The 16,557-nt window shown below is 41.1% G+C and overlaps 1 protein-coding gene across 4 annotated transcripts in view; it reads left to right on the plus strand.

Moving 5' to 3' along the window:
- Positions 1-16,557, plus strand: part of PPP2R2B (protein phosphatase 2 regulatory subunit Bbeta) — a 500,138-nt gene that overhangs the window by 412,831 nt on the left and 70,750 nt on the right. The window lies entirely within an intron of this gene.

Here is a 16,557-nt window from a genome sequence, read left to right on the forward strand (position 1 = left end):
TAATGCATTTCCATCTGATTTTAAAATGAGTGATAAAAGCTCCAGGCTTATATACTTGAATCAAAAGGAATTATTTGTCAGGAACAATTTGGTCCCAGTTGGGACTGTTCATTGAATGTTTGAAATCCTTTGCCATTCCTTTCATTTTACATCATTCTTTTGAGCTATAGGGCACTATAAGGTTAAAAAGTTTACTTTTATTCTGCAGTTAGAAGAGCCTACGCTGAAAATATAACTCTGCTACTTCAAATATAGTAAAGGATGAGTTTCCTTCCCTTTGACACCAAGAGCTATTACATTTGTTATAGTTGTGGCTGGAATGTAGCGTTGCTCCCAGGGTGCCATGGATCTGCCAACACCAGAGGGGGTGCTTGCTTCCTGGTAAAGTCACTCAGCCTGGCACAGATCAATAGTATACAGTGTCCCCAGTGTGGAACTGCTTTAGGAGTAAATTACAACTTGATATACATCAAAGAGAAATTAATAGCGTTTCCAGACATATATAGTTTAACATTTCAGTAGCTTATCAGAACTGAAGAAGACAGAAAAAAAATCTGACCTTGAGGAGAATGACTTTCCTGCAACCAGATAATAGACTATGTTTAGTGGATCTGTAGAGTAATCACATGAACGACACAGTGGGCATAGAATGCCTGATGAACCCTATCTTGCAACAAAAGTATTGGTTTCAAAACACTTTGAGGTCCATTTAGAAAAAAATAATAATGTGTCAAGGTCTCAGCATTCACGTAGCCATTGCCGGTAATCCATGTAATATGTTAATTTCCTTTGATAGTCTACATCATCTAGTGGCAATGCTGCCTTATTTTCTTTAAATGGCTCGATCAAGAAAATACTGCGTTATGGCCACTACATGAAGCAGACAGTCTAAGTAAATGGGAATATTAGACACATTACAGGGATTATTCTCAAAAGTAGTGACATTTGCACATCAAATTGTATTATAAATAGAGCCAATTACCTAGTGTGCAAATATTGCAGGTTGCTTAAATATGTTGCCTTTTTTCCTTTATATGCTCACTAGTCATTTGTATATACTGAATATTTTTGCAGCAGGTTAACCTAAAATTGTACTTCCAAGCCTTCTGTAAATATAGCTGTTAGACTGCATGCTTGACACAATGCCATAGAAAGAATTCCATGGGACTAACAGGTTGTCCTTACAGCAGTCTGGTTATCTATATTGAAATTTTAGCCTTGTATGAGTCATGCAATCAATAGGGATTTAACTATGCTGTGTTTTGAAGGCATTAACAATATTTGTACAGCAATATCACTACATAGAATAACTGCTGTGGATATTTGCTGTGTTAAAGTTGCTAGACAGCAACATATCTGTTGTTCAAAATGTTATTGAACTTTTTGGTCCACTGAAAGAGGTTTTATATTGAAGAGATTTAATGTGAAAACATTGTATACAAAGTGCTTTAATCTCATGTAACCGAATATTGATAACTTAGGAAGGTACGACACCCCTTCAGTTTTTCCTTTCTGTGGTGTTGCGCTATTGCATACCCATTATAAAAATCCCTTGTTTCATAAATAAGAGTGCACATGTCCATCTGTGAATAATCCAATGGCACATCAAACTTCACATGTTTTCACCATCTAGTGCTGTGAACACCTCCACCATCACAATGCACCTACCAGAGTGATAGACCCTGCAATGCAAAGGTCAAATCGAGCTAATCCATTCGATCCACCAGGCTGGGGGCTCAAATAACCCTTCTGCGTTTGGAAGGAAACGACTTTCATGCAAAAGAGGACTGATATCACAAAAGAGCAAACTCTTCTGTGCTTCCAATATTCAGCATATGTCACAAATAGTCTCTGCTTCTGGTCTGGATGAAATACAGCAGATCCTGCATGGAAGGTCATACAGTTCAATTTTGTTACCACTTCCTGGAAACTCCCAGTTGCAAGATCTCAGTCCTCCAATTGGGGGTTTGTGACCCAGCAAGTAGGGACAGGAAGTACCTGTGAGTGCCACCTCAGCACTGAATCTTTCTCTAACCTCTCCCCAGTCTCTAGACAAGCTGCTGTGCTCTCTAGTGTCTCCCCTCAGCTCTAGCAGATCTGTCTGCTTTACAGACTACAGAGCTTGGCCTATGTGTCCCAGGTGAACCTAGACTGCCCAAAAGTGAGAGCAAAACCCAGAGTGTACACAAAATCAGAGGGCTGGAAAGGTGTACCAAATGGTGCACCATTGGATTTATTATTCACGGATAGACATGTATACTATTATTTATTAACTTATTTGTTGAAACATGGGATTGTTATAATGGGTATGCAATAGTGCAACACACCTAAAGAGGAATTTAATTTTTACATACCAAGGTATTGAGGTATTTGTGAGTGCTTCTGTTTGTGTTTACGGACCTTTGTCGTATAGAGTACAGAATTTTAGCACCTAGCGCAGTTTTTTTTGTGGGGGTCTATTTTTTATTTTTTTTCCCTTCTGTTGGAGAGATTCCCCCTTTACCCCTCATACCCCCTCAAACCCTTCATAGTTGCAACTAAAACAGGTGTCTCCAATGGGAGGTTTCCTCCTGACAACTAAAATTTTGGATTTCCTATCACTTTGTCCTTGTAGCAATGGTCTCCAGCACAAATAGAGTAAATCTCTCAAAGGGCGTATGGGCAGCAATAAAACCTGACAAAGGTTCCAACACTTCTGTATCCAAAACAAACCAACCAAGTTTTAAGAATAGGTACTTAAACAATTATTGTCACACCAGAATGTGTTCTTGGTTCTGCAGATCCCATTGGGGATTCAGAGGATCTAGGGGCATGGCTTGAAGTTGACCCAGTCTTGACATATTTGTGAGCATTATACAAGCAATAAACCTTATAGTTATGAGCCCTGAATAGTGGGAATTTCAGTGGATTTGCATAGTCTGCCACCAGTCAGGGGGTTTTAATTAATTTACATGTACTGCTACAAGGGAGAGACATGAGTATGATAGAGAAGATGACTATAGCCAGAGCAGACCATATAAATGATATAGGGCCCAGCAATGTCGGTACACAGCGATATATGCAAGTACATTTGCATTTGACAAATGCATTTGGACAAAATATACGGAGTGTATTTTAATATAGGAAACTCTATACACATTGGTAAAAAAGTCATTTTTCTATATTACTAGAGGACTTGTCTTTATGATGGGAGATTATAAAGACAGGGCCATTTAGTGATTTTGCTATAAGACTCTGCAGTCAAACATCAGCAAACTTGAAATATACATGACAAACTGTGGAAACTCTGGTCCTTATTGGTTAAAAAATAGGCATTGTCTTTTTTGTGTTTTCTTTTGTTTTTCAAACATGTTGGAAAACGTGGTGTCTGGTAAATGTTTTCTGGTCAAAGGTTTGGCTACAATTATTTGGTAGGGAAGCCCTAAGCAAACTATGATCCGTCAGAATCCAACTGATTGATTTTATATCGCAAAGATCAGTCAGCCAGGAAGTTTCTGCATACGTGGCTATGTTTGCCCCCTATTTCTTTTTTGTTGGTAGAAACCTCTTTTCATATTTGTGGATACTCTTAAATATTCTATAGATGGATGTTGAAAGAGATGGTTTTTGAAAACAGGTTTTTATTGATTCATTAGAAGGCAAAAACCTTGTGGTCTATCCAAACCTCACCAACATTGAGGAAGGGGCTTGTTCAGGGTTAATAAAGATTTTGGCTATGTACACACTGATTAACCATATCTTTCACCACCCACCTAATATGGAGTAGGTCCCCCTTTTGCCACCAAAACAACCCTGGCCTATTGAGGCATGGACACCATTAGACCTCTAAAGGTATGTTGTGGCATCTGGCACCAAGCTGTTAGAAGTCCCATCCATAAAAGCCCCATCTCGCAACCTACAGGACTCTGCTACTATTTTCATCACATCCTGCAGATGCTGAAATGGATTGAGATCTGGATACTTTGAGAGCCAAGTCAACACCTCAAGCTCATTGTGTTCCTCAAACCATTCTTGAACTATTTTTGCAGTGAGGCAGGGTGTATTATCCTGCTGAAAGGGGCCACTGTCATCAGTGAAATACGGTTTCCATTAAGGGGTGTATTAGTCAGCAACCGTGTTTAGGTAGCTGGTACATGTCAAGTAATATCCATATAAATGACAGGACCCAAGGTTTCCCAGTGGAACATTGTCCAAAGAATCACACTTCCGCCACCAGCTTGACTTTTTTCCATACTGCATCCTGGAGCCATCTTTTTTCCCAGGTAATGGACTTGCATGCACCCAGCTATCCACATGATGTAAAAGAAAAAGTGATTCATCAGACCAGACCACCTTGCTCCATTTCTCTTTGGTCCAATTCTGATGCTCACATGACCATCGTAGTTACTTTTGGCTGTGGACATTGGTCAGCATGGGCACTCTGACTGGTCTGTAGGTATGCAGCCCCATACATGACCGTGATACCCAGTTCTGCCTTCAACACATCGGCTTCCCAAATAACATGTTTATTTGTGGCCTAATACTGTCATAGTTACCAACATTGTCAAAAATGTTATAGGGACGCTTTGTAGGTGGGATTTTATTATAATTAGGGAAGGGGCATTCATTTGTAGCATGACATAGCGGGAAGGTGAAAAGTGGAATGCCGTGGAAAAAATGGGCATGGTTTCAACTAAATATTGGGAGTGGCTTAAAGGGTGTGTGGTTAGTCTGCTCTGCGGTGCCTGCAGGATTTCCCAGTATTCATTAGGCAACTTGTCATCGGCTGACCACGGCTGCTGCAGCTTATGGCTATGAAAACATGGCCACTAGATCTCCTTCCGGCTAGCAGGTCTCTTTCCCCTGTGTTCAGTGTAGAGGGGAGGGGCATCCAACCAGGAGAGCTATCCAGCTTCTCTCTTCAGTGTACAAGTAGACAATTCACTGTCAGAGGCCCCTCCCCTTCCCACTGAACACAGGGGAAAGAGACCTGCTAGCCGGAAAGGAGATCTCGTGGCCATGTTTTCATAGCCAGAAGCTGCGGCGGCTGGTGACACTGGCAAAAAAAAAAGTCCTGATGCCCAAGACAAAAGCAAAAAATCTGTATTTGATCAGGATGAGGGTCCAATTTTTGCGATTGTCCCAGGACTGTTGGCATGTATGTACATCTCCCAACTTTCTGATGCCAGTGTAACAAGAGTGTTATTCACTTAACCTGTCAGTGGTCATAAAGTTATGGCTGATCCGTGCACGTTGTTGGTTATATGATCTAATTTTTAGCTCTTGAGCATTTTTTATTTATTTTTTGTTATTATTTCAATGGCCAGAATACATGAATATTCTGGCCAATGAAATGAATAAATGCCCTACCTGTTTAGGAGCGTTTTTACAGCTGCTCCTGCCAGGAAAAATGTGTTCAGAAGAGCTCCAGTGTGCATGAGACTGTAGTATTATTACCAATGTCTGACTAATGCAGTCTCTTGTTTTAAGCTTTAATAATTCCTTGATCTCTGCATAATTTCACACTTGTCATGATCTTATCTGTCACTTATTTTAATGAATGCATCTATGAATTGAATTCTCTTTTCAAAAAAAAAAGGGGGTAAAAAAAATCTGTAGCACTACCTGCTACTAGAATCTATAGATGGCTCAGCCAGAGGCGCATAGGTCTGGAGTAACCGCAGCCTCATGACAGCTAAGTGGCTGTTTTTCTTCCCGCTGTCATAACTCTTCTATTCAAAAGTGTGGCAGACCTCCCTGACACTCTTCTGCTGGATATAGAAAGACTCCAAAGGCCAGAGGGAGGTCACAGAAAAAGGCAGCAAGTTGTTTTGCCTGCATTCAAATTCAGTGAAGGGATGGATATCATCTTGGAGCTGTTCCATGTAGCAGATGTGACTGCTGAGCCTGAGCTGCTGGAATGAGCCAAGTGTGATGAAGCTCATCTTCCTTGTCCTGACTTTATTCCCCAGGGTGACAGCTTACTGAGAGCTCCTGCTAAGTCGCACATACACACGGTGCTCAGTTCAGACATGACGAGTCCTGCATTCGCACATTGCAGCTTCTCGGCAGACATTGCATTTAAATTGGCCCTGAAATTACATTTTTGGCTAGAAATAATGACAAGTGTCTAATATACTTTATTTGATAGTTGTCTGTTTTTTTTGTTTTTGTTTTTCCTCAACAACAAAAAAAAAAGACTTGAATTTTGATTTGTATTGTTTACTGCCTAGTCGGCTTTTTTTTCCTTGGAAAGGGTAAGGTTAGAACCCTTGTCAGGTTGTTGCACTCCCCACTAGTTATATTCACACTATTGGTTTCCATTGGCATTGATTTATTATTAAATGTAATTATATGGAGGCATTTTAACCCTTAGCTGCCCAAGCCAATGCTGCCACTTCTCACAGGTAAAAATTCGTTTTTTGTTAAAACATTACTTGGAACCCCCAAACTTTATATATTTTTTTTTTTTTTACAGAAGCCCTGGAAAATAAAATGGTGGGTGTTGAAATTTTTTATCACACATTTTTGGGAGAAAATACTTTAATTTAAATTTACAAAAAACGCAATATAACACCCAATTGTATGGTAAAATATGATGCTACGCTGAGTAAATGGCTACCCAACGTCATGCTTTTAAATTGCGTACGCTCATGGAATGGCCACAAACTACAGTACTTTCAGGTACGATGGACCACTGTGATGTGCGAAGCTTGTTTGCAAACTGTCAAGCCTGCTCAGTGGCTTTTGGGTATCTATGGCCCACTAGGCAAGGATCAGCTCCTCATGAAATGGTTTGAAATTACGACGCTTCATACAAGGGGGCGTGGTTGCGTGTTTCGGGGCTTCTGGTTTGACAATAGAACGGAACCTTGCCAAGCAGGCCAAATATACCTGGAAGCCGCTGTCTTTCTCCATTCAGCTGCTTCCTTGCCAAACTCTGCCCCACCAGCCGCTTGGCTGCCAAGCTCTGCATTATAAAGCCGCTCCACAGGTGACTTCAGTTATATTGATGACATGCTAAACCTGATGAAGGTCACCACAGAGGACAAGGGGGGCCAGTTTATTGTCCTTCAGACTTTAGGTGGGCCGGATTGTGGCCAGCGGGGGCAGAGAATGTCCTGGGCCCAGCATCAGTGAGAATAAATATAGCCTCGGGGTTGGTGGTCAATAGGATGAGTAGTGCCCCTAATAGTAAGATGAATAGTATCCCATCATTAGTATCGGTGAGAAATATTTCCCCATTGTTGGTGTCCGTAGAAGGAATAGAGTCCTAAGGGCTGGATAACGGCTAGCAAAGGGCCACATCTGGCCCTCGGGCCACAGTTTCTAGATCCCTGGTCTAGAGGAAAAGATTTCATTTGCAAATATGTAAACGTTTCTTCACCGTAAGAGCTGTGAAAATGGGGAAAAGACTTCCTCCAGAGGTGGTTCTGGTCGGCTGAGTAGATCGCTTTAACCACTTAAGCTCCGGGCCATTTGGCTGCCTAAATTTGGAACTGCGTTATTTTAACTGGTAATTGCATGGTCATACAATGTTGTACCCGAACAAAATTTGCATCCTTTTTTCCCCACAAATAGAGCTTTCTTTTGATGGTATTTGATTGCCTCTGTGACTTTTTTATTTTTTGCGATATAAGCGGAAAAAGATTGAAAATTTTTGAAACAAAATTATATTTTCTACATTTTGTTATAAGAGAAATCCAATAAACTCAATTTTAGTCATACATTTAGGCCAAAATGTATTCAGCCACGTGTCTTTGGTAAAAAAAAAAAAAAAAAAAATTCAAAAAGAATATATTTATTTGTTTGCGCAAAAGTTACAGCTTCTACAAACTAGGGTACATTTCCTGGAATTTACATAGCTTTTAGTTTGACTGCCTATCATTTCTTGAGGTGCTAAAATGTCAGGGCAGTACAACCTCCCCCCCCCCCATGACCCCATTTTGGAAAGTAGACACCCCAAGGAAATTGCTGAGAGGCATGTTGCGCCCCTTGAATGTTTAATTTTTTGTCCCAAGTGACTGACTGACCAATATTATTATTATTTTTTTTTTTTACAAATAGTTGTCACTAAATGATATATTGCATATATACATGCCATGGGCATATGTGGAATTACACCCCAAAATACATTCTGCTGCTTCTCCTGAGTATGGGGATACCACATGTGTGGGACTTTTTGGGAGCCTAGCCACGTATGGTGCCCTGAAAACCAAGCCTTCAGAGTTTCTAAGGGTGTAAACCCCCCCCCCTTCAAATGACCCCATTTTGGAAAGTAGACACTCCAAGCTATTTGCTAAGAGGCATGGTGAGTATTTTGCAGCGCTCATTTGTTTTTGAAAATGAAGAAAGAAAAGAAAAATTCTATTTTTTAGCTATTTTTTCAAAACTTTGTGCCAAAAAGCGAGATCTGCAAAATACTCACCATACCTCTCAGCAAATAGCTTGGGGTGATTACTTTCCAAAATGGGGTCATTTGGGGGGGGGGGTGCCATCTGGGCATTCCATGGCCTCTGAAACTGTGACTGGCAGTGAGGAGTGAAATTAAAAATGTACGCCCTTAGAAAGCCCGAAGGCGGTCCTTGGTTTTTGAAGTCCCGTATGCAGCTAGGCTTCCAAAAAGTCTCACACATATAAAGATGACATGCAAGGGTAGTGTTTCTGAATGGTGAGACAGACTAATAGAGAAACTGAGATCCAGGCCAGTGCCTCAAGTTTTGATATTGGTTTTTGGTTCCTATCCTGTATAAAGCAATGATTACTAGTTTTTAGCTGGTTTCTATGAAGGAGATATGTTATACACTATATAGCATCATCAGTTTGCACCGCGTTTAGCTTAATTCACTTTAATTTTTCCATGTTAAAAATTGAATTTGCATCATATACGCCTGTGTGCCAGAGATGCAACACAAATGTATGGCAGTTGTAGTATCTTTGAATTTGTGGAGCTTTATTTATTGTAGTTTCACCTGTGCTAATGTACATTATCCCCTACTAATATAGTATATTATCTGACTGGCAAACCTCCTAACTTTCTGGATGAACACCCCTGCTGTGCCCTCCAAGTTACACAGACGATAAAGAAATGATCACTACAACCCCTTTCTCTTAGATTTTTTAAAACTATCCAGTTATTCGCAAGTGGTTGGTCCCAGGACTAGGCTCAGAAGACGATATTCATGCCCCTGGTGCCGCACCTCCGCACTTGAGCATAGTCATCAAGATGAGAGATGGATGACATAGGCGCTATGGATTGGTAATCCTCAACAAGTATGGTGTGGTTTGTAAATTCCTAAACTAGCTATTCGTAAGAACCCACAACTATTGCCACTCTCCTAAATCACTTGCATGGCACTTTGAGTTACTGAATGTATAAGATTTTCTGACATGTCATATGCAGCATTGTTTTTAGTTGTCTTGGGAAAACGCTGCCTCCCTTCTTATATATAGATATATATCTATATACATATATACACATATACACACAGTGATGTGAAAAAGTATTTACCCCCTACCTGTTTTTTTTTTTTTTGCATACTTGTCACACTTAAATGACTCGGATCATCAAAAAATGTTATTTCACAAAGATAACCCGAGTAAATACAAGATGCAGTTTTAAAAAAAATTATTTAGGCAAAAAAGCTGTCCAAACCTGCCTGGCTTTTGTAAAAAAGTAATTGCCCCCTAAACCTAATAACTGGTTGTGCCACCCTTGGCGGCAACAACTGCAATCAAGCGTTTGCAATAACTGGCAATTAGTCTTTCACATTGCTGTGGAGCAATTTTGGCCCACTTTTCTTTGCAAAATTGTTTCAATTCAGCCACATTGCAGGGTTTTCCAGCATGAGCAGCCTGTGTAAGGTCATGATACTGCATCTCAATTGGATTTAAGTCTGGGCTTTGATGGGCCACTCCAAAAATCTAAATTTTGCTTTGAACCATTTGGAGGTGGACTTACTGTTGCGTTTCGGATCATTGTCCTGCTGCCTAACCCGAATGCACTTGAGCTTGAGGTCACGAACTGATGGCCAGACATTCTCCTTTAGGCTTTTCTGGTAGAGCTCAGAATTCATGATTCCATCAATTATGGTAAGTTGTCCAGGTCCTGAAACTGCGAAGCAACCCCAGACCATCCTGCTACCACCACCATTTCTGACTGTTGGTATGATGTAGTCGTTGTGAAATGCTGTATTCGTTTTATGCCAGATGTAACTGGACGCACGCCTTCCAAAAGGTAAAATTTTTGTCTCATCCGTCCACAGTATATTTGCCTAAAAGTCTTGGGGATAATCAAGATATTTTTTGGTAAAAGTGAGATGAGCCTTTGTGTTCTTTTTGGTCAGCAGTGGCTTTGGCCTTGGAACTCTCCCATGGATGCCATTTTTGCCCAGTCTTTCTTGAATCATGAACGCTGATCTTACCTGAGGCAAGAGAGGCCTGCAATTCTTTAGATGTTGTTCTGGGTTCTTTTATGACCTCCTGGATGAGTCATCGTCATGCTTTTTTGTAGGCCAGCCACTCCTGGGAAGGTTCACCACTGTTCTAAGTTATCTCCATTTATGGATAATGACTCTCCCCATGGTTCACTGGATTTCCAAAGCTATAGAAATGGCTTTGAAACCCATCCTAGACCGATACATGTACATTACTTTGTTTCTAATCTGTTCTTGAATTTTTTTAGATTGTGGCATGAGGTGTGGCTTTTTGTGATCTGTTAGCGGGGTTCGCTTTGTCAGACAGCTTCTATTTGTGATTTCTTGATTCAACAGGTCCGGTAGTAATCAAGCCTGGGTGCGGCAACTGGAATTTAACTCTGCTTTCGAAAAAATTGTGGTTAATCACCGTTCATTCATGAGTCAGCATGGGAGAGGGCAGTTACTTTTTCACATGGGGCCAGGCAGGTTTGAACAGCCTTTTTTTTTTTTTTTTCCTTTAATAAATGAAATAATAATTTAAAAACTGCATCTTAGATTTACTCAGGTTATCTTTGTGTAATATTAAAATGTGTTTGATCTAAATCATTTCAGTATGAGAAATATGCAAAAAAATAAAATCGGGAAGGAAGCCAATACTTTTTCACATCACTGTGTGTGTGTATATGTGTGTGTGTATATGTGTGTGTGTGTATATGTGTGTGTGTATATGTGTATATGTGTGTGTGTGTGTGTGTGTGTGTGTGTGTATATGTGTGTATATGTATGTGTGTGTGTGTGTGTATATGTGTGTGTATATATCTATATATACACACACACACACACGCATGGAGTCCACCAACTTCTGGCACCTTTGAACAGGTATTACAGACCAAGACAATTGCACTTCATTCCACAATTTTGATGTCATCCCACAAGTTTTCTTTTGGATGAAGGTCCAGGCATTGGGCTGGCCACTCCATAACATTAATCTTGTTGGTCTAGAACAGGGGTCTCCATACTTTCTAAATAAAGGGCCAGTTTACTGCCCTTAAAGCTTTAGGGAGGCCAGACTGTGGTCAGTGAGAGTAGAAAATTTCCTGGCACCAGTGGGAGAAAACAATGCCCCATGATTGATATTAGGGGGGATAATACCCTATTGTTGGTATCAATGGGAGGCATAGTGCCCCATGAATGGTATCAATGGGAGGCATAGTGCCCCATGAATGGTATCAGTGGGAGGCATAGTGCCCCATGAATGGTATCAGTGGGAGGCATAGTGCCCCATGAATGATATCAATGGGAGGCATAGTGCCCCATGAATGGTATCAATGGGAGGCATAGTGCCCCATGAATGGTATCAATGGGAGGCATAGTGCCCCATGAATGGTATCAATGGGAGGCATAGTGCCCCATGAATGGTATCAATGGGAGGCATAGTGCCCCATGAATGGTATCAATGGGAGGCATAGTGCCCCATGAATGGTATCAATGGGAGGCATAGTGCCCCATGAATGGTATCAATGGGAGGCATAGTGCCCCATGAATGGTATCAATGGGAGGCATAGTGCCCCATGAATGGTATCAATGGGAGGCATAGTGCCCCATGAATGGTATCAATGGGAGGCATAGTGCCCCATGAATGGTGTCGGTGGGAGGAATATTGCTCCAATGTCGGTGTCAGTGACAGGAACTATGCTCTACTGTTGCTGACAGTGGAAAGTAAAAATTCCACAAGGGCCAGATAAAAGCAAGCAAAGGGCCGCAGTTTGGAGACCACTGGTCTAGAACCAAGATGCTGCCCACTTGCTGGTGTGTAGGGTCGTTGTCTTGTTGAAGCACCCATTTCAAGGGCATTTCCCCTTCGGCATAAGGAAACATGACCTCCAAGTATTTTGATGTATTCAAACTCATCCGTGATCCCTGGTATGCGATAAACAGGCCCAACACCGTAGTATGAGCAACATCCCCATATCAGGATGCTTGCACCACCATGCTTCACTGACTTCACAGTGTACAGTGGCTTGAGTTCAGTGATTGGGGGTCGTCTGACAAATTCTGTGGCCCCTAGTCTCAAAAAAATAATAATCTTGCTTTAATCAGTCCACAAAATGGGCCACTTCTCCTAAGGCCAATCAATGTGTTCTTTTGAAAATTGTAACCTCTTCAGCACATGTGTTTTTTTTTCATCAATGGGACTTTGCGGGGGGTCTCTTGCCGATAGTTTTGTATAGGCGTCTTCTAATTGTTACAGTACTCACAGGTAACTTTAGACCTCCTTAGATCACTCTGGAGCTGATCACTCTGGAGTCTGTCATTTTGGATATACTTTGATTCATTCGAATAGTAGTTTTCCGTTTTCTTCCACGTCTTTCTGGCTTTGGTTGCCATTTTAAAGCATTTGAAATCATTTTAGCTGAGCAGGTTATCTGTTTCTTCACTACTTTGTGTTTTCCCCTCTCCAGTTAACTTTTTAATCAAAGTACATTGTTCTTCTGAACAATGTCTAAAACTACCGATTTTACTCAGATTTTCAGAGAAAATTGCATTATACCCAGCATGTACAGCATTTGCTGTTTTGCTGTTTAAATAAGGGCCGCCTGTTGGACACCTGTTTTTTTCACAGACTGAATGGCCTCCTTAATTCAACTTAACACTGCTAATATTTCGAATTCAATGACACATTAATTATTACTCTACTACACCTGCTAACAAATTTGGCATGTAGGAAAAAAAAAAAGTATACCAAAAACCGTGATTGATCTGGTTAGTGATGTTGGACTGCTATTTGAACATGTGTGTGTATCTGTATGTAATGTGTGTGTGTGTGTGTGTGTGTGTGTGTGTGTGTGTGTATATAGATATATATGATACATTTTTGATTTTTTTTTCCTAAATACCATTTCCACATTGCTAGACTGCTGATCTGAAGAAGGCTTGGTTTCACAGCTTGCATTTTCAATTACCAGATATGGCTGGGTTCCTCAGTTCAGTAAGCAGATGAGTTTCCCATTGTCATCGCTGTCACATGATGGGGACTAAAGTGCAGGGAGATAAGACCAGCTCAGCTATCTTTGCTCAGTCAGTCAAGGTGTCAGCCCCTTTTGGAACCCTAGAGAGCATCATTTGGAGATTAGATTTGGGGTCAAATTCCCCAACGGTAAACGGGTTAAGATAGAAAACATAACCTTGAGTGCTTTTGACAGCAGGAAACAAAAAATCCAACTCTGAATATTGTTTTAGATCCCTGTACCTCTGAGGCTCAATGGTTTCTAAAATACTAAGCAACTTTTTTTTCACTGGAGTTTTAGAAACTGGAATTACATTTAGTTAATATTCGGTAATATTGGTTACTAGGCAGTGCACAAGAACAATGCTCTTTGAATTTCATTACCAAAAAAGTGTCCTGGATAAGCAAATATTGCCTGAATACAAGAGACAGTGGTATTCTTTCTTGGATCTTGGTGTGTTGTGTATTTCTTCCAGATTTGTGCAGTAATCCAGTGTTAAAGCTTGCCTCATTGCAGGAGCTTCCTGTAAGACTGGTCCCTACTGCTCTCTTCTTTTGCAGGGTGACTGATCTTGTATATTCTCACCTCCTGTAGTGTCTCTCCTTCTATTCTCTAAGTGCTCCCATAGCAAGCTGCTTGCTGTGAGGGCACTTGTGCGTGCTCCATAAGACATATATGGGGTTCTGAGTCGCTCCTTCTCCCTACTCAGTGGCTGTGATTGACTGAAGCGGGAGCCAATGGAAGCAGAGACCCGGGAGAGCAGCTGGTCTTGTGCACGTTTCTGGATCACAATAGGAGTCGGGTAAGTATTAGGACAGATGCATACCGAGGTTCCTTTCACACTGGGGCATTTTTCAGGCACTACAGCGCCCAAAAATAGCGGCTGAAAAAATCAATGGGGCAGCGCGGCTATACCTGCTGAAGCGTTTTGCGAGCGGTTTTAGCCCTTTTTCGCCCAGGTTAAAACTGCCCCGCTAGCAGCTGCATATCGCCGCTAAAACGATGGTAAAGCGTCAGTAAAAATAGCGCCGCTTTACCCCCGACGCCGCTCCCGTCCCAGTGTGAAAGGGGCCTGAAGGTTTTTGACCTTCGTGCACCTTCAGCCTTTGCAACCGCTTGAAGATCTTTATTTTAGCTGTGACCAATTTTCAAATCTCATTGAACTGAAGTCCTTTAAAAAAAAAAAAAAAATTCTTATCCTGGTGTCAGCTTTGTAAATGTTAATAAATACATTTGCATCTTATATAATCACAAGTTCATTTTGAAAGCACAAAAAAGCTTTCTTTTTTTTTCTTTTTTTTTCCAACAAGATTACCAAATTAAAAATATTGTTTAGTAACGAAATAGGTTTGTTTGTTTGAACAGTGAGAGGCCCTAAGAAAACTGTCAATGCATTTTCCAAAGAAGCATCTGGCATGGCACTAAACTGAGTCTGGCCTATGCGGTCCCTTATAGGTCATCCTTGCATGTCTCTGTTCAATCTAATTCCTTAATCCCTTCTAACAAGTTGCTTCCTCCCTGCTGTAAAGTCTATTGCTGGCCACACATGGCTTGGATTTCATTCGATTCCTGTAAACCAGCTGAAGTTCAAGCTGTGGGTGACCCTGCTGTCACCACCTGGCCCATCAGACTTTGAGGAATTGGAAGGAGCCAGGCAGAAAAAAGATGACCAAATAGTGATTGCAGCCAATCACCTGCAGTCACTTTTTGGGTATTCAGACAGCTACAGGTACCAGCAGTCAGACTGTAGCTGTCAGCAGGAGATGTATCCATTTGCGCTGTTATCGCGGATGGGGAATCTATGGAAATTGCTTGTGCAGAAATCTGGGTTAAATGAAAAAGATCTTTACATGTATGGCCAGCTTAAGTTGGTGCATAAAGTTAAACGCTAATCATCCCTTATCGAACATCATCCACTTTATTCCACACTGGCTGTGAGAGAGATGTCATGTAAAAAATATGTGCTTCAAAGGGGAAGGTTCTCTTTAATTCTATTGGTGCCATGATTAAAGCAGACAGTGACTTGGACAGAATTATGCTAGAATTAAAATAACAGCAGTAACAGGCAGTTCAGCTGTGTCATCGTTATGTGACAGATTAAACTAAAAGCATTCTTTCTGGTGGCATTGTACCTCATACTAATGCAATGCTATTCTTCTCCCCTCATTATTGTGTGACCATCTATCCACCTACTGCCAAGGCCTCTGGGGACAGCCGAATAGTGACAAGACACCCTGACAAGGCCAGTCCTCTAATCTCTCCACTAAAGCTGCTGCTGTGACACACTGTTTGGTCGCCAGCATTTAAATCATTCATTCCTCTCAGTGGCAGACATTGTACAAAACTCTCTTTCTGGCAGTGACAAAATCGCTAAAATAAAAATAGAGTGCTGAAGTAATTTACATGTCAGAGCTGAAAATGGAAAAGTATTTTAAGCCAACTGTGATACTGTTGAATCTTTGTAGCAAAGTGCTTTTTGGTTTTGTGACTTTCCTGTGCTCAGATGTACACGTAATTTACATATACCAAATGGAATACCCCTGTCACACATACGGGCCGTTTGTTTTTTCATCTGTCAACTGATGGAGGAAAACGGACATCAATGCATTCCAATGGAAAAACGGATGATCATCTATTTGCATCCGTTTTCATCAACTTCCGTTAACATCTGTTTGTTTTTGTTTTTTGAAAAGCCTATTCATTCAAAGGATCAGATATAAGCTGACAAATGGTCCATTTTCTATCCATTTTTGCATTGGTTGTTGGGGGCAACCGGTCACTATGTGTGGGGTTTATGGCAGAGAAAGGCAGGAGACCAGTATATACAGTGAGGGGGCAGTCTGTACAGACAGGCTAACTGTCCTTTTTTTAAGTGCCAGCTTTTTCTTTTCCTTAGGTTTGGAGCTGTCATTTGAGGTCGGGGGGGGGGGGGGGGGGGGGTTTGCAGTGTGTGCAAGGAGAGGGGCCGAGTGAGGAGAAAATGTATACATATGGTGAGGGGTTAGTCTGTACAGACAGGCTTCCTCTCTTGCCCATGCTGACTGTCACTGTCAGCTTTTAAATCGAATTGTTGGCTCTTTTTTCTTTTTCTATAAACTGTGCTGAGTCGGAGCTGTTAAAAAAAAAAAAAAAAAAAAAAAAAACCTCAGCGC

The sequence above is a fragment of the Lithobates pipiens genome, unplaced genomic scaffold (assembly GCF_037356315.1).
Source record: "Lithobates pipiens isolate NorthernLeopardFrog02 unplaced genomic scaffold, aLitPip1_a1.2 Scaffold_8, whole genome shotgun sequence".
Lineage (NCBI taxonomy): Eukaryota > Metazoa > Chordata > Amphibia > Anura > Ranidae > Lithobates > Lithobates pipiens.